The following is an 8,058-nucleotide window of genomic DNA, read 5'->3' as shown; positions in this document are numbered from 1 at the left end:
GCAAATCAGAGCTCTCAGTAACTTCAGCTGAGGAGGGGGTCCCCATGTGCCTCAGGCTGTGCATGCACATTGGAAGCAGAGTTTGGCTCTGTGGCTAGACACAACTGCAGCCAGCCTGATCTGGAGCTGGCAGCTGGCCTGCCCTAAGAGACATCTATCCAGACCTCCAGAGGTCCTCGCAGCCAGCAAAAGCAGGGTGCCAGCTTTTGAGGTGTGTTACATGAGAAAAGGGAAAATCTGGAATTTACGGTGTGACTTGAGAAACAGATGTGAAGAGAGCTAAACAGTCTTTCTGCAGCTAGGCTGTGCAAATGATTCCCAGTGAAAATGGAAGTTAAAGCCAGACCTCATCAGAATGGTTTATTTAAGTGAGAGCTGAGTGCATGATTTGGAATCAGAATCATTTTGAGAAGAACTTTAGCTCTTCTCCCAGCTGAAGGTTTAATATAATAGTGCAGAGTTCTCTTCTGATTCAAAAGCAGCTGGTTTTCTTCAAAGGGTTCGCTCATAGTTAATCTGTAAGCCATGGCTTTGACAAATGTGGGGTAGCTTGGAAGTTGTGTAAGCTGGGGGGCTGGGTGGTGTCACTGTGCTGTTACACCCCTGTGCAGTTCCTGCTGCAGCCCTCCTGCTCTCCTCCCAGAGCAGTTTGAGGGCCAAGCTTTATGCTGGCCACTGGTCTGTGATGGCTGGGGAGTAGTGCAAGGAGCCTGCAGTGGTGCAGTGACCCGCATCTGTCTTCATCTGAAGACTTGGATTTCCCAGCAACCAGATGCCTGGCATGCGAGCACCTGCCTTGAAAGCCGCAGGGCTTTGCTTCCCATGGTCACAAGCATCAGAAGGCCACATAAACTTACAGTGACAATAATGTCCTTTTTCTGCTTTCCAAGTTATGTTCTAGTGGGGAGTTTGTCTTTCTCAGCTTCCAGGCCACAAGGCCGGAAACGAGTCCTTTCACCAAAGCAAAGTTACTGCAGTCTGAAAATAAGATGCAGCTCGCCAAGGCCAGCATCGTGAGAGGAACTGTGTAGGAGAAATAGGCTGTGTCGTTTCTGTCTCTCTGCTCTTGAGAATATTTTTAGTAAGTCCTGAAAAAGAAACTCCAGAAAGCTGCATCTTTCAGGGAGAGGCGTGTGGCTTGAAATTGGCAGGCAGCTTTAAGGACTCCTTACATTTGTACAAGAACAAGATCATTGCTAGTAAGGCAAACTGCATGCCGCGCCACGTGAGGAGATGCGTGGCCAGCAGATGGATGGACGTCATTATCCCCTCTGCTGGGCACTGGGTTGGGATGTGGGAAGGCTGGAGGGGGACAGTGAGCAGCTGCAGGACAGGAAGGACCATGGGTAGCCTGGCCAGAGGGGCTCAAGGTCAGCCTAGAACTCCTGAGAGGGCACTGGCCAATATCTAAATACTTTTTGGTAGCCCCAGCCCATAGCACAGGGACGGCAGGCAGCAGCACAGCACCGGCAGGCTTTGGCTTTGGTGGGCAGCCCTGGGATGAGGTGGGACAGTGATGATCTCAGTCCCATGGAGAGCACTTTAGCTGCAGCCATGCAAAGCCGTGGCCACCCTGGTCTGGTGCTGAGGGAGCCTCTGCTGGCTCCAATGGGGTGCTGCACGCTGTGGGTTACATTCTGACTTTATCTGAACCTTGGTGACATGGCAGGGAGGATTTATAATCCAGGCCCGTCACTGAGAGAGAGCCAATAAAATGTAGCTTGGACTAATTAGGCAGTAGGGCTCAGGAACTCTGTTCCAGTTGCCTGGCCTCTGTTTTGACCCCTCTTTTCTTTGAAGTTCATGGAAAAGAGGGAAAGGAAATGAGAGCAGAGGCCCTGCTTTTCCTGTAAAATGCCTCATTCCTTATAAAATTGTTTGGCAGAAATCTCTTTCAGCTGGACAAGCCGAATGCTTTAGTACATGCCTGCAGTCATTTTCCTCCTTTGTCTTGTTCCTCCGCCCGCTCGGTCGCTGCTCTGCATCAATAAAACCATGTGTGTGCAGGCAGAAATGGGATCTTAAGGAGCAGCAGAGAAAATCTCAAAAAGAGCATTAGGGGACTCTGAGTTGCAGCAGCAGTATTAATTCCTGAGCTGGCTGGGAAGAAGATGATGTCAAGCCCTTGCTCCACAGTGCTGCGCAGAGTAAGGAAGCCAATTCCAGCTCTGCTCTGCATTTTCAGACCTTTCTTCCAGACAGGCCTGCTGGGACGCATAGCTTCCTGCGTTTGCCAAGCCATGGAGCAACCACACCTACCACCCGCCCTCCTGCATGCCAGCAAGAGAGCAAGCTGGGGTAGTGGAGGAGGCACGTATCATCTCAGGTCTGTCCCAGACACTGGGGGAGTTCCAAATGAGCACGGCTGATTGCCTCAGAGGGAGGCAACTACCCTCCTCTCTCCCTGACTCCCACCGTGTGTGAGGAAAGACCTGGCTGGAATCTCTGGATTCCGTAGTGCAACTCCCTGTTCCCAGGCTGGGTCCAGTTGTGCTGGGCCTCTTCCAGCTGGGTTCTGAGTATCTCTAGGGAGGTAGATCTGCTCTTTCTGTGGTGCATTGCCCTCTCAGGGCAGGACTTTCTCACACTGAGCTGAATTTTCTCTTGCTGCAGCACGCGCCTGTTGCCCCAGCACGTCCTTTCCTTCTGCACCTCTGAGAAGACTCTGGCACTGCTTCTGCTGTAACCACCATTCAGGCAGTGTTTGATAGCAATGAGGACTTCTGGGTAGTGCCTCCCTATATACACCCTGAGCTGCAGCACCTCTGTCCCAGCGACAAGCCTTTGCTTTTGCCTCTGCTGGGTTTATGAGGTTGCATCTGGCCTGTTCCTCTAGCCTAATGAGGTCAGGCTGAGTGGCAGTCTGTTGTCCCAAAATGCAGCAGCTGCTCTTGCAGTGAGACATCTGCTGGGGCAGGTTGGAACCCAGCTTTCCAGTGGGGGCACCTTCTCCTCCACACCTGCTGGGCACTCCTAGAGAGCTGTGGGAGCTGCTGGTTCTCTGCAAGGCAGCTCAGAGCATGCGGTCAGAGCTGGAGCCACCCTTACTTCTCCTTTGGGGAGGTGAAAGGACAGCCCAGGTGCAGTCAAAGATTTTCAGCAGGTACATTAGTACTAGACCAACTGCATTGCTTGAAGTGAGCGTTTATGATGGCATGTGCAGGCCATGTGAAGTATGGTAAGTATGGTAAAGTATGATGTAGGTGAGCAGTCACATCTCATTGTGAAATGTTTGGAGGGGAAGCCCACCTCACAGCTGTTTCCAAGGCTGAACCTTGCAGCCAGTTGGGGTGGCTTTAATATGTAACTCATGTCAAAGCTACTTCAAGGTCAGACACAAAATTAGCAATCAGGCTGAGGGAGCTTTTATTCCCAGAGTTTGATCTGACACTCGTATTTTGTTTTTAAGGGCTGTGTGCAGGGCAGAATCGTGAGATTAATTTCTGCTTACCCAGGGGCTAATAATATCAGCACTCTCTGGTGACGTTAAATTGGGTTGATTATTTGCAGGCTGTGCCTTATGTCCCAGTCATCATCCTAGGCTGGGCTCCCGGATGCCTTTACAAACGAAGCAAGGTGTGATAAGGAGGAGGGGCAGGTGACAGGAAGCAGAGCTGTGCCTAGCCAGCTGGCAGCCTTCCTTCTCCTGCACTATACAGCTGGGACCCTCCCCTTGCTGTTCGTTTAGCCAGGCCCCGTGCCTAGAGTGGGGAAGCTCAGACTTTCCTGACAAAGGGACAAAAGCCAGGAGGATATTCAGAAGAAGTAAAGCTGCCTCTGAGCTGTCTCCTTGCTTTGCAGAAGACCCCTAAGCCCAGCCCTGCTAAGGTCAGCCTGCGCCCATGCTGCGTAAAAAAGGTTTGGCAGGTGTTTGCCACAACATGAGAAGCTGTAGACATTGCTTAGTGATCTGATTTCACAGCTGTGTGCCGCAGACCACGTTTTACACTTCAGTAACATACTAAAGGATCTCAGAACAGCCACTGCTGTGTGAGACTAGCTCATTTCACCCATACAGTCTGAGCCCATAGCGATGTGCTGGGTCTCACAAGACCCAGGGGAGCCCTCTGAAGGTCTTCAGCCCTGACTTACAGCAAGTCTCTCCTCAGCAGCAGGTCAGGCTGGCTGTGGCTCTGTACAGCTGTGTCTAGAAACACCCCCCAGGATGGAGACCTCCTCTCTCCCTGTTGCACACTCATCTTCCAGGGCTGTATTTCGAGACTGCTGCTCCTTGTTACATCAGCTGCCACAACCAGGAAATACTTCGCCACTGGCAGAGGCCCATCCAACTAATGTTATATTCCCTGCCATTCCTCTCCCTCAGGAGAGGGAGGTGCAGACCCTCCATGTCTCCTCATGGGGTTCTTCATGCCCTGGCAGATGTTTGCCTGCTCCACTCCTATTTTCTCATGCTCCTCTTGAACTGCAGAGCCACATACCAGATGCTATTTCAGGTGCTTTCATGCTCTGGCATCTGATGTGTTGTCACCTTTAGCATCTCTGGGTGATGATCACCAACAGTCATGCAAGGTCCTGGGGTCACGGCTTCACCTCCATCATCCATAGGCCAGCACAGGGCCTGGAGATGGTCCCCAAGCACCACTGCTGTTTTCCAAGGGACACTTCTCTGTCTCCAGTGTGATGTGTGTGCCAAGGAGAGCCTAGGAAACATGCAATGAGGATATTCATCAGTTACAGGCTGGCTTCAGGTTGCACAGTAGCAAATGTATAAGGAATGAGTACAAACCATTTCTCAAGACTTAGCCTTCTTGCTTTTCAGTTCCTTGCCCGATCTGCTGGCAGTATTGATCTCAGGGTAAATGCTGCTGTTGCAAGTGTGACCTCTCACTGAAATTATTCTTTATAAGCATCACAGACATGAAAATTCTGACTCCCATCCACTTCTCTACACTGGATCTGAATATTTCTGTCTCCACTGCTTTTAATATAATCCTACCTTTGCCAGGGACCATGCGGTGCACAGTGCAGACAGCACTGTCTCTTCACTCCCTTGGGGACCGCAGCTCCCAGCGCATGTGCATGGCCAGAATCAGGATGGCACACACAGCATGACCTCCTTTCTTCTCAGCTGAGATGGGAGCTGCTTAGCATCACCTCCTCTTTGCTCAGGCACTGGTGGGGCCAGGGCAGAGCAGAACAGCTGCAGCACTGGTGCATCCCTCTTGGTGCAGTGGCTGTCCATGGAGTTAAACACCAGCAGGCGTTACTTCCTTCTCTCGATGGTGGATTGTTACAGCTCTGCCCATTTTATGTTATTGCCCCAGCAATGCTGAATCCCTGACAGCAGGGGTTAGAAATGTGATTTGTTACAGCACTGCAATGCCGTTATGTCTGGTGTTTTTTTCTGTTTCCGGGATGTTGTCTGGAACAGGATAATCACTTACTCATGTGCAACCAGCAGCCACATGGAAGCTGCTCACAGGAGAAGGCGCAGCCTATGCTAACAAAGGAACTCCGTTCTGTTTTATTTTTCCAACATTTCCAAAACAAATTAATTGAATGCCTCCCTTTGTTCTGGCTTTGGTGTGTGCTCTCACCAGCAGCTGGGGGCAAAATGAACAGAGAAGCTGTAGGATGCTTGTCTTAGGATAAGGACCTTGTACTGTATTTTTCCTGTAGGTAACCGTTCCTTATCCAGAAATGCCAGAAGATTTTTCTTCTTTGGTTTCATTCGTGTAGTGCATTCACATGACCATAGATGGAATACTTTGGAGAAGTTTAATCAGGTCCAGGCATAGATTTTGGACCAGCAGCTTAAACAGCAGAACACCAACAGCGTCTGAGTCCTCTCTGCTCACAAAGCCGAAAGCTATCCGAGCATTTGGTGAGATTTTCTTATTCAAGAACCACCTCCACTTTTCTCCTCTTCTGTTTTCCTCTTCTCCCAAACACACACCAGTAACCCTCATTAACAGCTTGCCTGAGAAATACTTTTGTGCCAAAAGTGAACGTGGATGCGTGTTTGTTTGCAGGGACTTCAGTCACCTGGGAATATGTCAGGAACACCACCACGAGTGGTGACTTACACCAGGTCTCACCGTCCATTCTGGAGCACCAATGTGAGAATGGAGCAGAGCTGAGCCAGGATTCCCAGAAGGAAGAGCCCTGGGCAGGGGCAGGGTGATGAGGTCAGTTGTGTCAGGGGAAGGTTTTTAGGCAGAGGGTGGAGGCACATAACCTGCTCCCACATCCCAGTTAGTCTTGCTCAAATTAGTTGTTACTTAAGCAAAGCAGGACTGCTCCAGTGGGGAAGGAAGTTCTGATGAGTCAGGGCACAGCTGGAGCACAGAGACGTGGCTGGAGAAGTACTGTTGCTGTGCATGGTAGCTTATTGGATCCGGAGCATGCTGTGGGATCTGGGCTGCATCTCTGCCCCTGGTGGGGTGAGATGGGGCTCCTGTGGGTATAGAGGGGCAGAGGAAGGCTCCTGACAGGGTGGAAACAATGGTATGGGAGAGCAAAGGGGTGGGAAATGTGGGAGGTGCTCCCATGGATATGGTGGGCTGGCCACCCCCTCTGCTACAGGGTGGTATTGGGGACCAACACAGGACATGCTAATGTGGGCCACCCCAGGTTGAAGGGCCAGACCTTCCTGGGCCGGAGTGCTCATCACTGACTCTGTTCTGGAAACAGGACATGAAAGGGCCTCTGCCATCTCCATTGTTTTCAGGCAGGAGCGATGTGAAGGTGGGATGAGCTCTGGTTCCTGCTGCTGCATCACTTTCCCTCTTCTTTCACCCATGGGAGTGAAATTTTGTGGCCTTTTCTCTCTCTCCTCCTTCATCTTTGCAGGTCATTGGACAAACAGGTCAGAGGCAGGCAAGACCAAATCAATTTGCTGTTAACCACCCACTCCACAGATGCTGAGGCTTTAAAGCTGAGTGATCCTATGAGCTGGGCTGATGTAACCAGTATAAGCCACTTCTCTTTCTTGGCCACATCCTTCTTAAGTGAAATGTTCTCTCATCTGAGATCAGCTGTTGCCTGCCATTTCTCTCCATCAGGCTAAACCAAGGTTCTCTGAGGTCCTCTGTCCGGGTAGGTTTGCACATGCCCTGCCTCTCAGGGAAGCGACACAAGTGACGCACTGCCTGTGTACACACTACCTTTATTCACCACTATACTTCAGTAGGAGGCATGACTCAGCTGGACAAATCACTATCCTGAACACTGAGGATGGGGACTTTCCATACAGCAAGCCCTCCGTGTGCTCTGTGAGACTTAGGCAATCACTGAGGGCACACTGTCAGCAAACTGTAGAAACACATAAGTCAGAAGGGAGTTCAGAAGCTCTGGTGCATCCCCTGCTCAACATCTAACTCCCACCAAGGAGCTCAGTTCAAAGCTGGTATTTCCAGGACTGGCAGAACACAGTTTGCAGAATTGAGCATATGGCAGTGTGATGTCAGCACTGATGGCTGCAGTTTCCACAGCAACCTGCCAGTGTGAGTCAGGATGGCTGTGATGCCTGGGAGAGTGCAGACCCCCACCCAGCAGCTCTACTCTGGGCATGGCACACACGGAGGGGCAGCACTGAGTGTCTGGGAGCAGACAGCCAGTAGCAGAGGGAATTAAATCAGCCAAACATGGGGATCCCTCTTTGCAGAACTGAGACTGCCTGGGTAAGGCTCACCCCAGGGTTGAGCTCCTCTCAGCATCCTGCATGCGTTTCTGCACCATCTGCTGACCTTTTTGCCACATAATGGCTGGGGCTGTGCAACACACTGTGCCCAGGCCCATAGAGCAGGGAGCCGTCCTGGACATGCCACAGCCATATGAGCTCAGTCTGCCTCTCTGCATTCAAAGCAGTCTGCAGTTCTAAGGACAAGACACATGTGCAGCAGAATATGTTTTCTTCTGAGATGGAACAGATTCACACATTTTGGTCTGCACCTAGAGGTTGTCTGAGCTGCATCAAACCACCCTCGTCCTCACCCCCACCTTGTCAGCTGTGACAAATGACACTACTAGCCATGGGGAAATCACCGAGTGCTTCTATAAGTGCTGTGTAAATAAAGTGTGCTGGGAGCAAGCTGT

Source organism: Excalfactoria chinensis, chromosome Z (assembly GCF_039878825.1).
Source record: "Excalfactoria chinensis isolate bCotChi1 chromosome Z, bCotChi1.hap2, whole genome shotgun sequence".
Taxonomy (NCBI): domain Eukaryota; kingdom Metazoa; phylum Chordata; class Aves; order Galliformes; family Phasianidae; genus Excalfactoria; species Excalfactoria chinensis.
Note: the sequence above shows the minus strand (reverse complement) of the source record.